The sequence below is a fragment of the Helianthus annuus genome, chromosome 16 (genome assembly GCF_002127325.2).
Source record: "Helianthus annuus cultivar XRQ/B chromosome 16, HanXRQr2.0-SUNRISE, whole genome shotgun sequence".
Taxonomy (NCBI): domain Eukaryota; kingdom Viridiplantae; phylum Streptophyta; class Magnoliopsida; order Asterales; family Asteraceae; genus Helianthus; species Helianthus annuus.
Genome location: NC_035448.2, coordinates 122,473,476 through 122,498,446, shown reverse-complemented (window position 1 = coordinate 122,498,446; position 24,971 = coordinate 122,473,476).

The following is a 24,971-nucleotide window of genomic DNA, read 5'->3' as shown; positions in this document are numbered from 1 at the left end:
ATAAATGTCCTCGCAGGGACTAAAATACTTAAGGCAAATGTCCTTGCAGGGACTTGATTGTAAAATACTATAATACATAAGGAGACTAATGATCTCGTTTCTTCCTCCCTTTTAGTAGGTTTGCTAGGCCTTTGAGGAATCCACGATTACTTTTACGTTCTTGCTCAAAGTCTCGTTCCACTCGGTTTAGACGGTGGAGGATTTCTTCTTGCTCCGGTGGAGAAAAACGTGGCTACTGCGACGGCTGCTGAACCGGAGGTCTAGGAGGTGCTGGATACCCATGAGCTGAGTAATCTACTCCCCAAGGGTTTCCATAAGCTCTGTCTGGATGGAGGGCATTGTAATTAGCCGCTACCACGTATGGGTCGGCATCATAATTATAGTTGTAATGCGTATGAGTCGGCTGCTCAAACGGGTTGTACGCGGTGGAACCGCCGTACACTGGTATCAGATTGTCATAGCCGAATGGTGGCGGAGGTGGTGCAACTGGTGCAGAATTCACCTCTGCAGGGTGGTTCGAAGGTTCACCCAATTGTGGTTCTTCAGGCACTGGCGGAAAGTGACTTGCACTTGAGTGGCGAGGGGTGCTAAAGTGGAATTCCCCTCCTCGGGTAGACATCCGTGCGCCTGATCTCCTACGCCTTGGCAGATCAGGAGGTGCTTGCTGAACTGGCGGCGGTGGAGGCGGTGGCGTAACTGCCACGAAACGCGAATCCTCGGAAGGATCCTGTTGCTGCTGCTCATGAGGCGAGAAGTGGTGAGAAGGTGTGAAGTACCAATCACACTGGTTAAACCTTGCCTGGTAACTGTCGGGACCTTGATAGGGTGTTCCATGAAAGGATGGCCCATCAGAGATTTCGATAGGGTGGTTGGGAGTACCTCTTGCAGGTTCTATGGGATCCGTGTCTTCGTCCATATCTACCGCATTATCTTCGGAGAAATGGTCTTCAGGTCCTAAAGGGTTATAACCTATTGGTTCTTGGACATAATCAGCCGGGTTAAATCGGCCTTGAAAGAAAGGAGTAGGATCGCCATAGGAACGGTGCGAAGCAGATCGCTGGAGAGGTATAAACGAAGGTTGAGGGTTACTGGGATTGTTCTCCGAATCTGGTCCAAAAGAGTGACGGTATGAAGGTGTCGAACTATGTGAGGTAGACCGTCTTGCCAGCTCAAAGAGGTTTCTTCTACGTCTCTGAGGTTCTTCGCTCCTCGTGCTGGAAGGAGCTCGCATGTTCAAAGGTCCGGCCTCGTGATCATTATGAGTAGTGATCGGCCCTTTGCCTCTTCCTCCTCTCTTAATTGCTGGTGGCATAATTCCTGCTTAACAAATTTTTAAATCAACAATATACAATAAAAGACAAACTGGAATAACAATTCGAATTTGTCCTATGTTCTTGTCTAGACTCAAGTATGTGCAAGTGTGTCATTGAGATTAAACACATAAGGATAGTGTTTAATTCACTCAACGTTGGCTCTGATACCAACCTGTCACACCCCGATTTCCACGTGTTTCACTGGTGGGCCCGGTGGGGGATTATCGTGACGTAGTTGGCAACAATATAGTCAAACCACACAATATATAAATGCACAGCGGAACCATAAAGATAAATATATTTCAACTATTGAATGTAATATCCAAGTATCACAATCGTCGAAATATAATCCACAGGGGATCAAAATAAGATAGAAAAATAATTGTTCAACAGATTTTGGCATCCAAAGCTTGCGAGACTCTAACGGTGCTAAGGAGTGGCCAACCTATTACGAGTAGAACCTGCATTAATCTTTTGGGAAAAATACGTCAGTTTACACTGGTAAATACATTCAACCGACACTTTTGTAAAATGTTTGATAAAATTGATTTGAATGCACAAGGCACAAACTCTTTATAACTTGGGATAATTTATAATCAAATCTTGTAAAAGAATTACATGTTTACTATGCGTTCGGTCGCCCGGGTCGTGCCGGGTTTAAGGTTAATAGACACGCCACATAGCATAAAGCCGTGGCGGGAAAACGAACGGTTATACCTTTAATAATATAGACACATTACGGGTGTACGCCTACACCCGTGTGTCGGGGTCGTGGCCATTTCGTAAAATGATGCCAAGGATATCCGGGACATGGTCATTAAGCTCCCAAAGGCGTAAAGCCAACAAAACCAATTTTTAAACGGGTCACATTGAAATCACCCGACTACTAATGAGTTGGGGTCAATTGCCCGACCAAGCGGTATTTTAAATACCGTAACCCAAGCCCGTATAACGGAAAATAAGTTAAAAGTATTTAGCTGAGCAAGTATTAATCCTTAATTAAACAAGATGCAAGTTTCTTTTACTGGTCTCCTATTCTGGAACGAAGGTTTAAAATAATCTATTAGAATCCTAACGGGTCTTTAATTTAGCCTTAGCTTAGATCGGTCAGCTTCAAAGGATAATTACGGTTTAATCGCGTGAAAGGCGAAAACCGGGAATGGAATATGGTTTGGACCCAACAAGTTTGAAGACTTGTTTTATATGGGTAATATAACCACACTCTGGATTTTGAGGTCAAAACAATAAGGTTTGACCCGTTTCGGCTAGTTTATGTAAACTAGTTACATAAACCGTACCGTGCGCGCAAAAGGCGTAACGGGTAACCGTAAGAGTCCTACACAAGTTTCCTTAGTTAATATGCTTTAAAGAGGTTGTGGTATCAGTAGGATACCTTCCGTAATGCCCGTAACGAGTTTAAATCCATTATATGCCCCGTAGGGGTATTTCGGTCATTTTAAAGATTATAAAAGAGGTTTCTGAGTTCTACAGGAAATCTGAGTTTTCCGAACAGTTTATAAAGTCCAAAATACTCTATTTATTATTTAAAATCAGTAGCAACTGGAATCGGGTCAAAAGACCTTGTAGAACTCAAGTTATGCTCGAAAAGGGTATATTCGGTATTTACCGAACCGATGCCATAACCGCAGGTTATGAGCAGGTTAAAAATAATTAAAAATCTTTAAAAATTCCAAAATATTATTTTACATCAGTGTGTAAAAGGTTTGGTGTTGAAATCTGAGTTTAGATAGGCGTTATGCTAATTGCGCCGTTTAATTACTAAAGTTTCCGTAATTGCGCTATTTAGCATAACTCCTATTCTAGACCTCGGATCGACGTGAAATTTTAGGGACATGCTTAGAAATCAGTAACCAAGGTTATGGTCCCTTTACATGTCCAAAATTCTAATTTTAAAGTGAAAAGGGCGTTACGGTCAACTTTTAAGCATTTAACGGAAATGTGCTAAAGACTCGGACAAACGATGAACCGGTCACAGAGGGTTATACCATCATGTAACCTGGTCCTAAGAGAGTCCTAAGGCATGTCTAAATCATACCAAAAGGGTCAGAACTGAAGTCAAAGCAAAAGTCAAAGTTTTGCGACTTTCGGTTCCGAACCGGGTCAAAACAGAAAACGGTCGGATCAAACAAGCTTAGACTAGTTAATATACTTATTATCATGTTATATGAGTGTTAAAACAGGTTACACGCTATCTACATTACCGATTATGCATAAATTCGCAAATAGCATTCTGTTGACTTTTTCTAAGTAAGTTTGACTCGACAATTGGACTAGTTAGAGTGGGAATCAGAGGGTGCCCTTTTAGGGGTTTAAAGCCCACATGATTTCCAACATATAACTACCTTTGATTCGACAAACCACTGGACCATTTGTGATTTATCTTAAAGTCAATCGTTAATTACGACGGATTGACTTTTAAGCTAAACTATGGAAAACTAAACCACAAAGGGTTAGGCATACTTACAGAAGCTTGGTGCACGACCAGAGATGTTAGAAGAGTGCTCTTGAGCTCCAGATGTGATCAAGAAAGCAGGTTTGAGGTGTGGTTACAATGTGTGCACTACATGGCCTTTTATAGTGAACTTTGGGGCATTAGATCATTACAACAAGGCCTATAATTGATCATGGATGTTCAACAACTGTCCCTGAGTGTTAGGGGACGTGTAGGGGGCGCCCATGCTGCCATATTTGCATCCAAGATCGTTTAAAATAGCAAACAGTGAACCTGTGTACGTTTTCTGCATCTGGGGCCTTGACGCGGCCCGCGTTAAGGATCAGGCTACCCTTACGCGGGTTGCCTGAATCCTGATGTTAGGCAACGAATCTGCACAGCCCGCGCGGCCCGCGTAAGCTTCCTTGTTCCATCGACGCGGCCCGCCTGAGGCTTGATTTCCAAGATTTTCAAATCTTTTGCCATTATTGCCTTGGCCTTTCGGTTTCGAAGGGGTAACTTTGCGTTTTGGGCCTCGTTTATTTACGAATAAGGGCCTCGTGACTTTTACCCGCGCCGTTAAGTCCCCGGTTAGTTTAATTACTATCCGAAAAGCCTTAACTTTCATTGTTGACGCTTCTAACCCCTCGCATACGAAATTGATCATAACTTTCTCGTTTTAAAACGGAACTTCGCGAAATTTATATAGTATATTCTAGTGAGCGTAATTTACTGTTACAAAGCCTCGGGTATGTTAAAGGGTCACTCAGAGGTATAACTTAAACATGTTGACACAATTAACCCCTGTAGTTTGTAATCCCTCACTTTCTTTCGTATTTCGTTCCGTACGATCCATGATTTATTCGTTTGAAGGTACGAGCATCATTTAGGGTTACTGTACGGTATATTTATCCCTCGTTGACATTTTTAACCCTTGAATTTACATACTTTCAATGTTTGTCAACTTTAGTCCTTTATTCAGTATTTAACACCACGTGTAAACTCAAGACACGTGTCAATACATTATTGGACGCAAAATTTCGAGGTGTTACAAAATAATAACGGAATTCAAGCCCCGATACACAAAAGAATGAAAGCTGCAACACCTGATTGCACTTACAAGGAGTTCCTTGCCTGTAAACCTGTTGAATTCGCAGGCAATGAAGGGGCGACTGCGGCACTGCGTTGGTTGGAGAAAACCGAGGCCGTAATCAAAATAAGTAAATGTGTCGAGGAAGATAAGGTCATGTACGCTTCTCACCTTTTCAAGGAAGAAGCATTAGAATGGTGGAATATAGTATTACAAGCTAAGGGAAGTGACATGGCCTATGCCATGAGTTGGGAGGAATTTAAGCGTCTGGTAGAAAGGAAATTCTGCCCTGAGTACGAAAAAGAGCAGATGGCGAATAAATTTCTGAGCCACCGAATGGTGGATGTGGACTGTCGAGGGTATACTTCAACATTCTTTGAGTATGCCAGAATTGTACCTACTCTGGCTTCGCCGGAACCGGTACTTATCTCTCGCTATATTTGGGGTTTGATTAGCGAGATTCGTGACATTGTCAAAGCTGCTAGGCCCCGCACGATTGACGATGCGGTGGAATTAGCCAACACCTTAACTGACGGACTGGTACACACTCGAGAAGAGAATAGAAAGAAGGAATTGGCTCAGAAAATTACCCAGGGATTTCGTATGGGTAATAATAGTAATTTCAAGAGAAGGGGAACGGGGAATTTTCCGTTCCGCCACTTTGCAGAAACTGTAAGAAGAAACATTTCGGAAGGTGTAATGAAACCTGCAACTTTTCCAAAGCTGTAGGACATCGTGAAGAAAATTGCCGGAAGAAGACAAAAGTCTACTTCAACTGTGGAGAAATTGGGCATTTCAGGCCAGAATTCCCTAAATTGGTCAAACCAGCAGATAACAAGGCTAAACCTGCCGAAGGAAATACTAAGAAGAATGCAAGAGCCTTTCAATTGACTACTCAAGAAGTCGAGCTAATTCCTGACGTCATAGCTGGTACGCTCTTAGTTCACAACGTTTATGCAAAAGTATTATTTGACTCTGGTGCAAACCAAAGTTTTATAAATACTTCGTTCTGCGAAGCTCTTAATTTACCTTTAACCAACCTTAGGCAGATTTTTACAGTCGAAACGGCAGATGGAAATTCTGATAAAATAGATAAGGTTTTGCGAGAAGAAAATATAGAACTCTTAGGCTATAAATTTTCTGCAAACCTGTTACCTATGAATTTAGCCGGATTCGATGTTGTGTTAGGAATGGATTGGTTAATAGCCAACGATGCTCGAATTCTTTGTGACAAAAATTCCATAGAAATCCATACATCCACGGGATAATTAGTAAGGATTACTAGAGATAAGCCACAAAAACCACTGAAATTTATTTCAGTAATGAAGTTGGCCAGTTATTCAAGAAAACAAGGAATAGCATATATGGTTTCGGTAGTTGTTGATACCAAAAGTAAGAAACTGGAGGACATCCCGATAGTATCAGAATACCCAGATGTCTTTCTAGAAGACCTACCAGGTTTACCACCCGATAGGGAGGTAGAATTTAGAATTCATCTAATTCCAGGAACTATACCGATAGCCAAGGCACCCTATCGGTTAGCACCTACTGAAATGCTGGAATTAAAGAAACAATTAGATGAATTACTAAGTAAAGGGTTTATACAACCAAGTTCCTCTCCATGGGGAGCTCCAGTGTTGTTTGTAAAGAAGAAGGACGGATCAATGAGAATGTGTATAGATTATAGGGAATTAAACAAGGTTACAATTAAGAATCGATACCCATTACCTAGGATTGATGATCTTTTTGATCAATTGCAAGGAGCTAGATATTTTTCTAAGATAGACTTGCGCTCCGGATATCATCAATTGAAGGTACAAGAAGAAGACATACCTAAAACTGCTTTCAGAACTAGGTATGGACATTACGAGTTTACAGTCATGCCCTTTGGATTAACCAATGCTCCTGCAGCATTCATGGACATGATGAACCGAATCTGTAAACCGTATTTGGATAAATTTGTAATCGTTTTCATTGACGATATACTTATTTACTCCAAAAGTCTGGAGGAACATTGTGAGCACTTGCATGCACTCTTAACTTTGTTAAGAAAGGAAAAGCTTTATGCCAAATTCTCGAAGTGTGAATTTTGGCTCCAAGTAGTGCAATTTCTAGGACATATGGTGAATCACGAAGGTATTCATGTAGATCCCTTGAAGATTGAAGCAATCACCAAATGGAAGGCCCCGCAATCGGCTACGGAAGTTAGAAGTTTTCTAGGATTAGCTGGATATTATAGACGCTTTATTAAAGATTTTTCTAAGATAGCAGTGCCTTTAACCAAGCTAACCTGCAAAGCCATAAAATTTGAATGGGGACCTTGTTGGGATTGAACCCTAACAGAGGAACAGATAATGTAAAGCCAAAACCGGATCCTATCTGTGGACACTTAATAAGCAGCAGTTTACTCTAATCTCTCCCCTTGACAGTGGTTATCTAACAGCTGATGGATGTTAAGTGTTGCTCAACTACAACAACTGATAAACCAAACTCTGATGATTATCTAACAACTGCTGAAGACAAACTCTGTTGCTCTATCTACTGCTGTATCCTAAGTACTGCTGAAGACTCAAGCACTGCCCTCTCAAAGACTAATCACCTTTGAAGAAAGCACTGAAGACTCAACATCTGTGCTAAGGCTACAACAGTGGAACGTGAAGCAGTAGTTTCCTTATGTTTTATACTTTAGTGATTATCAGATGTTACATAACAGTAGTTTGTATAGAACAGTATTTATAGTTTGTTAGGTCGTTAGATGTCACTATCATGGTGACGTCAGCTGAAGCATATCAGTAGTTTGGTTTGCCTATAAGTATGACAGTACTCTATACTGTTACACTTGATCGTTTTGAGTGAGTTTTTTTCTCCTCAATTCATCCTTTCATCTTGTGCAACCAACTCTGGTGTATCAGGCTGAGGGGGAGTTTAGATTGTAAGCCTGCACTGTAATCTTTTGCTTTTATGTAAATCTTTTGACTCAATGAAAAGATATTGTTTATCAATCTACACTTTCCTGTGTTTGTGTTTACAAAGTTTGCTACTCATTTCCGCTGCACTTATTCGTTTTATGCAAACAAACACAATCACAGACAACCTTAGATCCTAACAATTGGTATCAGAGCAAGGACAGTCAAATTCGATTTTACAATCAATTTGACATAACAGTTCAGCTCAAAATTCATTGATACTAAGGTTGGTTGTATTCAGTTGAAAAACAGAGTAACGAGTGAATCATGGTTAAAATGAATATTCAAATACTCTGAAAATCAACCAAGATGTCATATGACACACAAATCTCACACAACAAGTGTTTTCATGCATATGTCACTCATAGTTTTCAGATCTGTAAAATATCTGATAAATTATGGGATCGTTCGATGTTTTCAAAATTGATTTCAATTGTTGTTTTGATATTTGTGATGTTTTCAATAAACACTAAAGTATATACCTCAATTCAGCAAAATTTGCGTTTATCTAAAACACTAGAATACTGCTGACATAGAAAAGAGGGAATAATACTTTAGTCAAAATCTCTCATGTGCTCAAAGGCAAGTTGAGTACCTTCAAAAGGACCAAATCGACTTTATCTAAACACATTGAGATAATAAGGTGTCAAAACAGTCCTAATCATAAGTAATGTGAGATCTGTAATAAAACATGTTCAAATATGGTCAGATCTCTCAAAACATTGCTTCAAAACGATTATGGACAAAGTATGTTCAAAATATAATCTCCTAGTGAGTATTTCTGAACATATGAATAAACGGGGTAAAAGGGAAATGGAAAGTGAACAAATCTCAAAGTGTAGCTATCTCAAAGCTTTTGAAATCAAAAGAAAAGAGTATAAGCATAAAACACTCTTGAGATTAGAATCAGGTCATCAGTGGTCATTATACAACTATGTGCCTTCATCAATACAGGAATTGTTCTGGTAACAATAGCATCTTCAGTGATGGTGCTTAAAAGGAATTTACAATCAATTGTCAAGTAAATGACCTCAAACAATGGTAAATAGTACTTGAAAATGATATGATCTTAAACTTATTTAAAACTGTCAGATCCTTTTGATTATCTTCAAAACATTCCTTATTTTTTTTAGGTATTTTCCTCTTCAATAAAGACCAGATATAATTCATTCCTTTATGAAATATATTTTGTTCTTCTACTCATTTTTAATAGTAAAAGTTCATCTCTGGTCAGGATGTAATTTCCTTATTTTTGTGTGAAATTACTATCCTTAAATCTGGTCAAAAGGAAATGACACACATATCAAGGTCATGTTAAGCTCAAGTTTGGTTTTCACAGATCATAAATTGATTGCAAATTGATTTAGACTACTGAGATACTCATGCTCTAGTTCAGGTAATTAGACACAAAATGAGCAGCTCATGTAGAAATGTCTTCATCATCTAGGATGCTAAACCATTGTCTAAATAATAGACACTTGGCAAAACCTAGAACAAAAATTCCTTTAAACAACTACTGGCAATTTAATCTTGATAATTTACATTTAAAATGTATTTTGTTAAGAATAGCATTTCAAATGCTCAAACAGATGTTAGATAAGATACTGTGCCTTCACAAAGCAAAATCAAGTTCTACATCTGAACAAGCAGATGCTAACATTTTTGTCAAGAGTTGAAACACTGCTGCACTATCAGTTGATGAGACAAAAATCTTCATTGTTCTACCACTGTTGTATCTAAAATGCTGTTGTGCTTTAACATCTGCTCTCTAAAGTCTGTCCACTGCTAAAGTGTCAACCTCTGCTCTTCAAAAACACTGATGTTTAAAATCATTGTTCCATCCACTGATACATCCACTGTTTCATTTTATTACCGTTGTAACTACTGATACTTGATCCATCAGTAGTTGTTAAAACAACTGTCTTCCATCATTTACCATTTCATCAGATGTTTGACACGTGGTCAGTTTTTAGCCGTCAGATCATTATAACCGCTCACACACATCAGCATTCACCTTTTTCCTAAATAAAACTCTGCCCTAACATCAAAACAGGGTTTTACGGTCGAATTGAATTCCAAAAGTTCTTTTCTCATAACAGTTTCCCTCTCATAATTCCAAAAATCTTTTTCGATCTTCTTCATCAAAAATGACGAAACCAAAATCGAAAACAAAATCAAAACCATCATCTTCCTCCAAAACAGAAGAAGCCACTCAAATGGCCGCTGAAACACCGGAGATCCGCTACAAAGCTACACACAACTATGTAGGTATACTCACAAAACCTACCGATAACCACACCTTCGACTCCATCCTTGACATCCTTTCTGCATCAAAGTACAAAACTTTGATAACAACAGACGCTCCTATTTACCTTGATACCCAGAGAGAGTTCTGGAAAAATGCCACCCTTGAAAAACAAGGAGATATCATCGCCGCAATCAACTCCTCAATACAGGGTAAGAAGGTAAAAATCTCACCAAAATCCATCTCTGAAACCTTTAAACTCGATGGTTTAAATGGAAAGACCTCTTTTACAAAAGACGAGTTGGTAAAGGATTTCATGAAAAGGGGCTATGCAGAACAACCAAACAGGGACACCCTACAAAAGGGTTACTTCCCTTCTGCACCCAGATTTTTATTCCACACACTGCTCATGTGTGTTTCAAATAAAACAACGTCCTTCAATGAGATACCAACAAAAATCCAATGCCTGGGGTATGCAATTTTGAACAATGAAAACTATAACTACTCCCAGGAAATATTTGATGATTTGGTAAAGAACGTTGATAATAAGGCATTTCTGCTCTTTCCGAGGTTTCTAAGTTACTATTTTGAACAAAAATTTGTCGAGAAAGAGGCAGAAGTGCCCAAACAAGGTGTCTCATTCAAAATAAACAGTTTAACAATAGAAACATTTTCAAGAATGATGGCACCAATAAAATTAAAAACAAAAGAGGCTGAGCGGGTTTTAGAAACTGCCACTGACCCTCAAGAAACCACTGCTGAGCTCACTGCTCCAGGTGATCAGAGTAGCACACCCACTGCTTTGAAACCCATACCTGCCACCACCAAAAAGACCAAAAGAAAACCATCTAGAAAACCCACCAAACCCAAAACAAAGGCAACACTGGAAGATGAGATCCCAGAGCAACTGCCAGTGACAACACAAAAGTCACCAGAAACCACTGCTGCTACTTCCTCACAGCAGTTGGTAGAAAGATCTCAACCCCAGCCTCAAACTCCTCTTGCATCCTCACAAAAGGATCAAGTTGTAAGCACAGGGACACCACAATATGAAGCTCTAGGTCCACTCGGATCTATCTTCCACAGTCCTGATCCCAAGGACATGTCTCTTTCAACACCCATACCCTCACCAATCATATTGCCACAATCAATAATACCCCTGTTGCATGCAGTTGATATTGCACAGACACAAACCAGTTCCTCTCAATCACCCATTACTGAGAGCATACCTCCACAAGTGACTGGGTCTGATGTTAATACCTTTGTTATCCAAGCAACAGTTGAGGAGGTTACACCCCCTGAGTTACAAGTAACTCTCGGTGGTAGTTCAAGTGGAGCAGCAACTACAACTGATGGATCAACAGATCTTCAGTTGGACAGTTGTTACATTATTAAGACTCCCTTGAAGGCAATTTCTTCCATGGCAACATCGGTAACCACCAGCAAGTTATCTTTAGCTGCTGGTAACATCAAAGGTTCATCGGTTGCTGAAGAAAGAAGTCCCCAGTACCAAGAAAAAGGGGCATCAATGGATGACTTTTGGGCTACAGCTCCTAAGTCACACATTGATACAACCACTGCTGGTGGGGATTCAGATGATCCTGTTAATTCAGGTGATGATTCAAAATACAATGAATTGACGGCCAAAGTTGAAAATCTGGAATCTACAGTTGCAGAAATAAAAGATATGGTGCAGCAGCTGTTAGAAGCTCAAATAGCCCAATCTTCTGCTCCTCCTGCTCAAGCACCTGCTCCACAAGCATTTGCTGCAAATGAGCTTTGGAATATTCTCCAACCATTGCTTGAACACCAGCAACAAATGGCTGCTAAACAGCACGCAAATCAAGTACAAATGCTGACCAACATGGTGGAATCTCGGTTCAAAGACACTCAAGCAGACATCAAGGCTATAAAGGCCAGCATACAACAGAATGCTCAAAGTGAGAAAGGTCCATCTACCATTTTCTTCATGGATACACCCCTGGCAGATAATGCCAAAAAGGGGGAGAAAACCAAGCTGGAAAAGAAAGGTATAGAAGATGGGATATACTTTGAACCAGAAAAACCCAAAACCACAAAAACTTCAACAGCTGATACAACAGTAGTTACAAAAACTGCTGTCAGTAGCCAAACAGCTGCTATCTCATCAACACACACCACTTCATCACACACCACCACAACTACTGTTCCACCACCACCACCTGTGTCTACAACACAAAAAACCACCCCTACCATCACAAACAGCTAAACCATCATCACCCCCTGCTAAAAGGCAGAAGACAACAGATGTCACAACATCTGTTGTAATGACAACAGTGGTTGAAACACAAGTTGTTTCAACTACTGTTAGTCAACCACTGATCACCTCCCAAACAACTGCCACAATAACCTCTGCTCAAAAGCAGAAGACATCTGTTGACACATCAGCAGTTGTAATGACAGCAGCAGTTGAGACACCAGTTGTTTCAACAGTTGTTAGTCAACCATCCACCACTGCTCTATCCTTTCCTATATCTCAACCAAGGCTCTTTAGCAGAAAAAGAAAGCCTATTACTGCCGATGAAGGGATACATGATCCAAATGCTAAAAAATATCCACTAGAGCTTGATGCCATCAGAAATGAGATGAGGCAGTTTTATACAGAAATAGATCCTTCAAAAAGAAAATTCTCCTCACTCATTGGCTACATAGCTCCAGAAGATATAAATGATTATCTCAGGATAAAAGCAAGGCAAGCTAAAGTTAAAGCTAAGGTTGACAGTGAGAATGAAAGGCTAAGCGAAGAAGGCATTGCTAATAGACTGAAATTCTACCTTGCAAAGGTTAAGCAGATGGAAGAATATGCACAAGAGCTAGACACAGAAAAGGCTGATCAAAAGAAGAGATTGAGAGAACAACTTCTAGCCTTCATCATGAAAGACAAGTTCTACCCTGCTGAAGAATCTCAGTTTAAAGAATGGCCTTTAGTAGCTTTGAAGCATGAGGCTGAAAGGATCCAAAGAATCAAAAATGATCCTTCAAAGAAGAAAACTGCTCCAAACTGGAGTAAGTACAAAAGACTCATTGCTGATCTCACTGCTAAATATAAAGGAAAGAAGAAGGAGTTAGTCGATGCTAAAGTAGACACTGCTGAAGCCATATCAAAATGGTCTAGGCAGCAAACTGATGAAGCCTATGAGAGGCTGAAGAAAAGGAAGAAGAAAGAACAAATGGTGAAAATGGAACAACAAATTGAAAACCTCAGAACAATGCTAAAATCAGCATACAAACCTATTCTTGTCTCAAATCAAGAAGAAGGTACACAGATGTCTGAAGAAGAGGTCAAGGAAAAAGAAGCAGAGTTCTTCAAAGACACCATCATGAAAATGGGTCTGAAAGAAGATAGCTCATCAAAGCTTCAAAGCCTTTTTGTGAAGGTATTAAACAACCCTGCATCCCCAAACACTGCAACAGGCATGATAGACAATGAAAAACAAGAGCTTACTGGACAAGAAACTGCAGAAGACATGGCTGCAGCAAACAAAGTCATAGAAGAAGCTTTCAAAAGAATGTCTGAGAGTTTGCATGTGTTTTCAAGGCCATCATCCCTCAACTCATCAGATAATAAATCTCTCCCAGAAACCCATTGGATTCAAAAATACTAAAGTGGAAGTCTGATCAAAAGACCCACGTATTGACTTTGCTCAGATCCAATGGTGAGGTGAAGCATATATCAAGGAAAGAAGCACTAGGCCTTAGTGTTCAAGATTTGCAGGATCTCCTTGAGCTTTCACTGTGCAGGGATGTAGATGACCAGAGTGCCAAAGAATTTGAAGCTGAATTTAAGGAACAAACTAGGGCACTCTTGATGAGTAATAAAGGTCCTGAATAAGGAATGGTTTTGGCATTATCTGTTCCAGGGGGAGATTGTTGGGATTGAACCCTAACAGAGGAACAGATAATGTAAAGCCAAAACCGGATCCCATCTGTGGACACTTAATAAGCAGCAGTTTACTCTTATCTCTCCCCTTGACAGTGGTTATCTAACAGCTGATGGATGTTAAGTGTTGCTCAACAACAACAACTGATAAACCAAACTCTGATGATTATCTAACAACTGCTGAAGACAAACTCTGTTGCTCTATCTACTGCTGTATCCTAAGTACTGCTGAAGACTCAAGCACTGCCCTCTCAAAGACTGATCACCTTTGAAGAAAGCACTGAAGACTCAACATCTGTGCTAAGGCTATAACAGTGGAACGTGAAGCAGTAGTTTCCTTATGTTTTGTACTTTAGTGATTATCAGATGTTACATAACAGTAGTTTGTATAGAACAGTATTTATAGTTTGTTAGGTCGTTAGATGTCACTATCATGGTGACGTCAGCTGAAGCATATCAGTAGTTTGGTTTGCCTATAAGTATGACAGTACTCTATACTGTTACACTTGATCGTTTTGAGTGAGTTTTTTTCTCCTCAATTCATCCTTTCATCTTGTGCAACCAACTCTGGTATATCAGGCTGAGGGGGAGTTTAGATTGTAAGCCTGCACTGTAATCTTTTGCTTTTATGTAAATCTTTTGACTCAATGAAAAGCAATTGTTTATCAATTTACACTTTCCTGTGTTTGTGTTTACAAAGTTTGCTACTCATTTCCGCTGCACTTATTCGTTTTATGCAAACAAACACAATCACAGACAGCCTTAGATCCTAACAGACCTAGGCAGGAGGAAGCTTTTAGGATTTTAAAACAAAAGTTAACAAATGCCCCAATCTTAGCATTGCCAGAAGGAACAGAAGATTTTGAAGTCTACTGCGATGCTTCTAAGTTAGGATTGGGATGTGTGTTAATGCAACGCAAAAAGGTAATTGCGTATGCCTCAAGGCAATTGAAAAAGCACGAAGAAAACTATACAACTCACGACTTAGAATTGGGAGCAGTAATTTTTGCCCTTAAGATTTGGAGACATTATCTGTATGGAAGTAAGTTTAATGTCTATACGGATCATAAAAGTTTAAGGTGCATATTTGGGCAAAAAGAATTAAACATGAGGCAAAGAAGATGGATGGAAATTTTAAGCGATTACGACTGTGATATCCAATATCATGAAGGAAAGGCAAGTGTAGTTGCAGATGCCTTAAGTCGTAAATATCATGAAAAGCAAAGGCGAGTTCGTGCACTTAGATTAAATCTACAGTTAGATTTAATGGAACAATTAAAGAATGTTCAAACCACAGCAATCGAGGATGATGCTGAAGAAATGAAAGGACGAATAAAAGAATTAGAGCAAGGAGTGGATGGAATTTGGAGATTCCATAAGAAAAGAATTTGGGTACCTAAGCAGGGAGATTTAAGAAATAAGATTTTAGAAGAAGCTCATAAATCTAGGTATACTATGCATCCTGGAAATAATAAGATGTAACAAGATTTAAAAAATAATTTCTGGTGGATAGGAATGAAAAAGGATATAGCTAGTTATGTATCTAAATGTCTTACTTGTTCACAAGTTAAGGCAGAACACCAGAAACCTTCAGGGTTACTTCAACAGTTAGAAATGCCTGTTTGGAAATGGGAACTAATAACCATGGATTTTGTTACTAAGTTACCCAAAACCAGAAAAGGTAATGATGCGATTTGGGTAATTGTGGATAGATTAACCAAATCAGCTCATTTTCTACCTATGAAGGAGACCTTTAGCATGGAAAGGTTAGCCAAGTTGTACGTAGACGAAGTAGTATCCCTACATGGAGTTCCACTCTCTATTGTATCGGATAGGGATAGTCGTTTCACTTCACACTTCTGGACAAGTTTCCAAGAAGCCATGGGTACAAGATTAAATTTAAGTACAGCTTATCATCCCCAAACAGACGAACAAAGTGAAAGAATGATTCAAACCCTGGAAGACATGCTCAGGGCATGTGTAATAGATTTTGGTGGAAATTGGGATGATCATTTACCTTTATCTGAATTCTCCTACAACAACAGTTATCATGCAAGCATTGAAGTTGCCCAATTCGAAGCACTGTATGGACGCAAGTGTAGAACTCCGGTTTGTTGGGCAGAAATAGGAGAAAGTCAATTATCAGGTCCTGAGATTGTGCAAGAGACTACCGACAAAATAACTCAAATCAAGAAAAGATTAAAAACGGCTCGAGATCGCCAAAAGAGTTATGCAGACAATCGACGCAAACCACTAGAATTTCAAGTCGGTGATAAGGTACTCTTGAAAGTTTCTCCTTGGAAAGGAGTAGTACGGTTCGGTAAGAAAGGAAAGCTGAGTCCAAGGTACGTAGGACCTTTCCCAGTAATTCAACGTATAGGACCAGTTGCTTATCGCTTACAACTACCAGAAGAATTAGCTGGAGTACATGATGTATTTCATGTATCCAACCTCAAGAAATGTTTATCCGACGAATCACTGGTAGTCCCCCTTCAAGATGTGCAAGTAAATGAAAAGTTGAAGTTTGTTGAAAAACCACTTCAAATAGAAGATAGAAAGATCAAGTTTCTCAAACACAAGCGACTAGTACTGGTTAAAGTCAAATGGGATTCGAAAAGAGGACATGAATACACCTGGGAACTGGAATTAGAGATAAAGCGCAAGTATCCATACTTATTTCAATAAATCTCAAGGACGAGATTTTAATTAAGGTGGGGAGGATGTAAGGACCTTCAAAAATGTCCCTGAACAACCTATAAATGTAAACCGGACCCCTGAAACCCTACTGTGCATGAAAAACCAAGAAAACTAGAAAATTGGGTTTCAGGCGGGCCGCGTAAGGGATAGCTTAACCTTACGCGGGCCGCTACAACTTAATGAACAATCGGATAAGTTTTAGGGTTCTAGGCGGGCCGCGTAAAACTTAAGGAATGTTTACGCGGGCCGCGTCAACTTAAATTTGACCGGATAAGTATTCCGGGACCACGTGTTGATTACCGGGTGACCCTACTTATGACCAACCAGACCTACGCCTAGACTAGGCGGCCTCGCGGGCCGCATAAGATGTATATGTGGGTTTACGCGGGCCGCGTAAAACCTAAATTCAGGCTATAAATAGCCTAGCTCAGGGACTTTCATTCTGTGTCGACGAAACTTTCAAAATACGAAGTTAGGCTGCTCAAAATCATAAATTCATATAGTGAGGTACTGCCACAATACCGGGTATTAACTCGATCGCTGCTACGATTAAATATCCGATCGACTGAAACTATCTAATGGACGTTTAAGTGCTGCCCGCATTAGGGTTATACTTTGTCATTCATCGTTAATTCGATGGATGTTTAGTATGGCACTTTGTCATTCGTTGTGAGGGTTGTATCTCGTGAGTTATCGTAAATGATGTATTAGTTACTAACCTGGTTCGTGTGCATTGTTGTTTAAACTAGGTTATTCGGCTTATCAGTAGGCTAAACCCTGCCCGTATAAACTTGCAATGTGAGTCATTCTCTTTTTACCAAACTTGCTTTCAAAATCATGTTTGTTTTTAAAGTTATAATTACAGGGATTAAGTTTATGTAATCTTCAATTACTGTCGGTATGTGGGGTTTTGTATACGTTACTTATTTCCCGTCACCATTGGACAACGAGTTAGCCAATGGGTGACCTGACCATAGTCACAGATACAGTCGAGTGACAAATACCGATTTGGAGTAATTGGTTGATAGAAGCATTGTAATCTCCCTTAATACTCTGAATTATAACAACGAGTCTTTTTATCAAATGAATGATTCACTCAGTATTTCCCCGCTGACAAAATATTTTCCGAACATGTTTCAGGTGACCTACTGTGAATCAAGAACAAGTGCTATGGAGCACTCCCAAGCTTGAAGTAGTGGCTCAAATAAATAAATAAACATGTTTTGTAAAATAAAGGAATTATGAAATTCCTCCACTGTATATTACGGGGTTTATCCCGAATTATAAAATGAATAATACTCGGCCATTTTCAAGTTTAAATGATCCTGCTAGACTTCCGCTGTGCCACAGGTTTCTGTCCCGCGGCTCCTGGACCGGGTCAAACCGGACGCGGGGGCCGTGACAGATATGATTGCCCTTTTATAGGTTCCCTCCTTATTCGCCTTATAAATTTCATTCAAATTAAAACTCCAAAGATTTCTTGTTAGTTGTTACCTCCTTTGCAAGCTTTCTCATATCTATGGCATCTAACGTGGATTCTGTTCGACAAAGTAAAATTTGTTGGCGTTTTCTATTTTTGTTTCAGCAAATCCTGCAACAAATATGGCGTTTTGTTCTTTTATGCTTGTTTCATTATTTTTTTTATAATGTGTTGTATGATTTTCAATGGCGTTATTCAATTATGCAATTTAATCGCGTTTTAATTGGTATTTAAACAATTACTAAGAACTAATAATTGGAGTTTTCAATATTAATTTTAATTGTCGTTTACGATCTAGTATTTTTCTTATCATTTTACGATCATTGGCGTTTTACATCTATTTGATTAGTTTTGAATGTTATTTTGTATTATTTGTAAACATCAGTTATTACTATTTGTTAATTTGTGTAAACATCAATTTTGTTAACTATGGTGTTTTCATTATGATTTATATTTTGTTAATTATTCATCTCATGGCGTTTTCATCATATCGTTTTTAAATTGTGTGTTTATTATGTCTTGTTTATTATTCAATTAATGGCGTTTTAATCTAAAATGTTATTACGAGACATTTTCTATTTTTAATGGCGTTTTTCTGATTTTTCTGTTCCTCACTGTGTTTTCTCAGACGAAGTTGCTTCCTCGAGTCAAAGGTTTTGCCCCAAAGCTGGATTACCATTTATCATTCCTGACGTCAGTGAAGAAATAAAGCCCACAATGGACATGGTATTCTCAAGCCTCGACGATTGTTATTCAATGTATGTCAAGTATGCCAAGGAGTGTGGGTTTTCAGTCAGGAAAGGTACTACAAAGACAAACTCTAAAGGTGTGTTACATATTAAGTATTACTTGTGTACGAGATATGGGTTATACAAGGACAAGAAGGTTGATACGTTGGACCCCAATCAAAAGGAGCGATTAGTGCGATCCAACTTTTCAAAGAGGACTGATTGTGGTGCACTGTTAGGTGTAACTTTTGAGGTTGGATCATGGAAGGTGTATAAGTTTGTCGAGGAGCACAACCATTATCTTGTTGAACGTCCTGATAAGCATTTTCTTCCAACTGAACGACACCTCACTCAGCTCCAGAAGCATGTTATACACAACATGTCTAAGCTGAATTTGGGTCCCGTGAAGGCGTTTAATGTTATGAAGGCTTGTTTTGGTGGTTTTGAAGATGTGGGTGCAAGTAAAGTTGAATTTAAGAACTATAAGAGGCAAATTAACTTGTTTATAGGGGAATATGACGCCGATATGATTGTGAGACATTTGAATGAAAAAAAAAACATTCTCAGCCTAATTTCTCGTATGATTACTTCACAGACGAAGAGAATCGTTTAAAGGGACTTTTTTGGTGTGATGATCAAGCCAAACTAAATTACCATGTGTTTGGTGATGTGATTTCGTTTGACGCCACGTATCGTTCCAACAAGTAATATTTTATTATTCAACTTCTTCTGTTTTTTGGTGTTTTATGAGTTTACATGCAATGGCGTTTTTATTAGTTTACATGATATGGCGTTTTATTAGTTTACATGCAATGGCGTTTTATAAGTTTACATGACATGTTTGCCTAAGTCTCTTACATCACTTGGTGAAGACAAGTGTTTAGTGTAATACTTTTTATTTTTAATCTTTTGCACTTTTTAATTGGTTTTGTATTAGTGACTTTAATTACTAGTTTCTTATGTTGAAGGTGATTCTTCCTTATCGTTTGTCCGTGGTGTCTTGGCATTATTTTACTGTCTATATAAAATAAAAGATTTTCACCATTCATATCTCCACGGTCTATATGGAGGTATGTTGGCTACCTGGTCGGGGGTTAAGGGAACGGTTTGGTAAGAGTCTTGCCATTGTTCAGTGTATAGATCCTGCAAAGGACCTGAGTCAAATTTAGTAGGACCTCCTTCAATACCCAACGGTATTGGATGGCGGGGGTCCAAACTCTTTGATCCCCTCATAAGTTAAACTACTATTAAAACTTTAACCCGGCTACTTAGGACTGTATCCCTGCTGACTCAGACTACTTAGCCGAGGGTAACGTCGCCTTCAAAAGAGGGGCCTACCACATGATGCATTAATAACTTAATTAATTATCTTTCAATAATCCGACCCTTTAGGATTGTATCCTTGCTGACTCAAACTACTGGGTTGAGGGTAACGTCACCTTCAAAAGAGGGGCCTACTACAATAACTAAGATAATCTCTTAAACAAGTGCAAAAGTGCGAAAATAATCAAATTGATTCATCTTGTCTATCTGTTTTTACTTTTATTTTCCTTTTCAGCATTTTAGTTAGTTTTATTTTTTCTAGTTTAAAAATCTTTTTCTAACATTTTGATTTGATTAGACGTTGAGGATAAACCGGTACTAAAAGCTCTTGTGTCCTTGGACGACCTCGGTATCTTACCAACACTATACTACGTCCACGATTGGTGCACTTGCCCATATGTGTGTTTAGTGTTAGTAAATATCGTGTTTTATAAATTTAAAACTTGGCTAAGAGCATACGTACTGGGGCGCGAAATGCCCCCATAGCGCCAGTATGGCGCCGGCCACACCAACACGAAGGGCGCTATGCCCAAAAAAAATTCACAGCGCTAAGATTTTCGCGGCGTTATTTGATGCATCTTTTGATTTTTTGACCATTGTCAAACGGTCATATGTAATAAAAAAAATCAATTTTTTTTTTATTTTCACACTATAAATACATTCCTACTCTTCCATTTTTTTTACAAATCAATACATTCCAACTCTCATTCTCTATATATTTTTAAAAAAGCTAGTCTCACCTTATTCAAAAAAATGGGTTCCCCGTCGGAAGACTCTTTCACCGAAATTTACCGAAAAAATTTTTCGCCCGACGAAGACGCGGCCGAAGAAGAAGCGGTTACGAGTGCATGTACTTTTGTGATACAAGCATTTGAGCACATTCGGCCTACTCCCCCTCCACGACCCATCTTGCGACGCACATATATCTTGCGAGATCGTGAAGCCGCGAACGAGCGTTTGATGAAAGACTATTTTGATGCGACACCGGTTCACGGACCGAATGTTTTTAGACGACGTTTTCGGATGAGCCAAAGGTTATTTTTGCGCATTAATAATGATTTGGAAAATAGGTATGATTTCTTTAAGCAAAGAATGGACGCGCGAGGATATCTAGGCTTCACCTCAATTCAAAAGGTCACATCCGCCTTACGCGTATTATCATACGGAAACACGTACGACATCAACGACGAGTATTTGAAGATGGCGGAGAAAACAACCCGAGATTGCTTGGAACATTTTTGCTATGGTAATTTTTATTGTCTTTTATTTATTTACTTTTATATATTTATTTTTTAGTAGCTTACTAGTAAAACTTTTGTATATTAAATTATATTTTAGGTATATGCCAGTTATATGGAAAACGTTATTTGAGACACCCCACTTTGAACGACCTTCAAAAAATATATGAGGTGCATCTAGAAAAGCATGGAATACCCGGCATGATTGGTAGCTTGGATTGTCGTCAATGGCGTTGGCATAATTGTCCAACCGCATGGCGAGGTCAACATACACAGGGTGATCAAAAAGGGCCAACTTTGGTATTACAAGCTGTTGCGTCATACGACCTTTGGGTTTGGTCGGCCTTCTTTGGTGTAGCCGGGTGTTTTAACGATATTAATACGTTAGAGGCTTCACCATTAATAGAGGGCTACATTTCTGGAACTATACCAAAGGCCGGTTTTTAAGCAAACGGGAACGATTACGAGCATGGCTACTACTTGGCCGATGGTATCTACCCGGAGTATTCGATTATTGTTAAAACGTTTTTTGAAACGTTCGATGAAAAAAGAAAGTATTTTAAAAAATTACAAGAGTCTTCGAGAAAGGATATCGAGAGGTGTTTTGGGGTTCTACAGCAACGATGGCATTTTCTCAGAAATCCTTGTCGTATGTGGCATAAGGATAGAATACGAATGACCATGTATGCTTGCATCATTTTGCATAATATGATCATTGAGGATGATGGAAGAGCGATATGCCAAAACTATATTCCCGAAGATTTAGTCAAAGAAACCCAAGCGACAATGGAAGAGAGACTCGCAAATGCTCAGCTATTGCGATCTAGAGAAATACATAACACGTTGAAGGCGGATTTGGTTGAGCATGCTTGGGTGATTCGCCCAATTCGATTCAACAGTGATCACGACGAAGATTCCGAGGAAGAAGAGGTTGAGGAATTCGAAGACGGGAACTTTGAAGACGTAGGTTTGGATACTGGAGAAAACGAAGAGGAAGAAGGAGAGAACGAAAATGAAACCGAAGAGTAAATTTATTTTTTAGGTGTAATTTTTTTTCTTTAACTTTTTTTTAATTTTAATGTATTATTTTTTATTTAATGGAATGTTTTTTAATTTTATAAAACTTATAAATTAATTAAAAAAATGAAAATTAAATTAATTGAGTAATGATGACAAAGGGGCTTTATGACTACGGCCTCAAATTGTATAACGCCCCATAAAGCCCCTTGCTGACGTGTCATGCCACATGTCGCATAACGCCCTCAAAAGGGCTTTATGACTACACATGGCCTAAAAAGTGTAAAAGGGGCTTAAAATATACACATAAAATATATAACACTTCACAAGCATCAGAGAACAATGGGACTTGGTTATTATTTAATGATTTTTTTGTTAAAATAAATAAACTTTATAAAAATAAATAAACTTTATAAAAATAATTTACAACAATGGATCAACATCGAAACTTAAATGGTTTTGTTAAAAAATTGTAAGTGACTTTCATTGAACACTAAAGAAACTTGATTATTCCCCTAGTCCATTCATCTTTGTACGTAAGGCGATAATTATGTGCATACGAAAACTTATATATGGTTTTTTTTAAAATGACTATTAGACCATATGTAATGGGGCTTTATAAGACCATAGGTAATGGTTAATGCCCACTAAAGGGCATTTTTCACCACATCATCATCATAATGCCCTTTTAAAAAAGGTGTAATGGTTAATGCCCATTTCATTTATTACTTTCCATTATTTTTCTTCTCTTTGGGCATTATTATAGAAATGCCCCTCACTCTTCATGCCCCTATAATGCCCATGAGTAATGGTGTAAGGGCATTATCAAAATCTTTCATGCCCTTATAAAGCCCCATTACATATGGTCTAAGGGTATGAAAGATTTTGATAATGCCCTTACACCATTACTCATGGGCATTATAGGGGCATGAAGAGTGAGGGGCATTTCTATAATAATGCCCAAAGAGAAAGAAAAATAATGGAAAGTAATAAATGAAATGGGCATTAACCATTACACCTTTTTCTTTTAAACGACTATTATTGGTAAATATATAGATGTGTATATTAATTGTAATGAAATGTTTTTAAAATGTATATTTGAATATAGACGGAACCAAAGGGGGTGTAATATGAATTATCACATAATGATATCCTCGTATGAGAGCATTAATTTGTTGACTATCATTGAGGACGTTGTACACCTTCTATATGGTTTGATATCTTCGTATGAGAGCATTAGTTTGTTTTATATTAGACTATGAACATATGAGGATTTATATTTAGTATTCATGTCACAAGTTATCATATTTATCATCCTAAAAAGAGACATATCATTCTCGCGCTAAAAATTATAACTAACTTGAGTTGTATCTTGTAGATTCAAGTTATGATTTCGAATGATATTCACTATTCGTCACGATGTGTGTGGATTTGTTTGATCTCTTCCGAATCAAGCACATTTCTTTGATAGCTTTGGGGGACAAGCTTGAATAGATTAACTATTCACCAATCTCCCAAATTTTGATCTTCATGCTTATGTTGATGTTGATATAGGATGTCCAGATGATCGACGCTCTACTACTTGATATCGTGTTTTCTTAGACCCAATCTCATTAGGTGGAGTTACAAGAAACACCATATGGTTGCTTAGTCATGTAGCGAGGTCGAGTATTGTTGTGCCCTACAACATACAACTACAAAAACTTTGATGAGTTATGTGTGTGCTTCATCAGTTACACATATCTTTTAATGAGCAACATATATAGCATTCAATATGGTGTTTCAACAACGTATGAAACACCTCAATATTGATGCACACTTTGTTCGAGACATTGTCATATGACACTCTCATAGTTCGTTAACCCCCCCCCCCCCCCCCCGGGTTTGACACACTTCGGTCCAAGCTTCACTTTAATGTGGACGTTTAGCATGCACAAACATGTTAGAAGTTAAGGTAATTTGTTAATAATTGTTACATTTAGTGTGTTGTGTTATATATTTCTCAATGAATCAAGAATCCAAAACATCTCGAGTATTGTTAACATGACTTATAGATTAGATCAAAAGAAAAGCAAACCAAACCAAACCACGACCTTGCAGAAATATCATAATCATCATGTGTTGCCGAAAGACAATTTTCAGAAACTCTTATTGCATCAATAGATGGAGAATGTGAAAACCACAATCAAACGCCTTGACTAGATTAGCATAGACGATTAATGCAATATCTAATCACCATGGAGATGACATAAAAGAAAGGCTATAACCATCATAGTACATATCTTGATAAAAGTGAGAGCATATATGATACATTGTCGTTGTGAACGGGGAACAAGGAAGTCCAATAATTCAAAAGAAAACTTGAAAATCACAAGATGATAAATGGATTGTAAAATGATATAACTACAAGGCACCCCCTTTCTTTGTTTTTTATTTGTTCAAATAATATTGCTTTACTTAAAAGTTGGCAAATTTCCACTTTTGAGGCTCACGTGTATTTCAC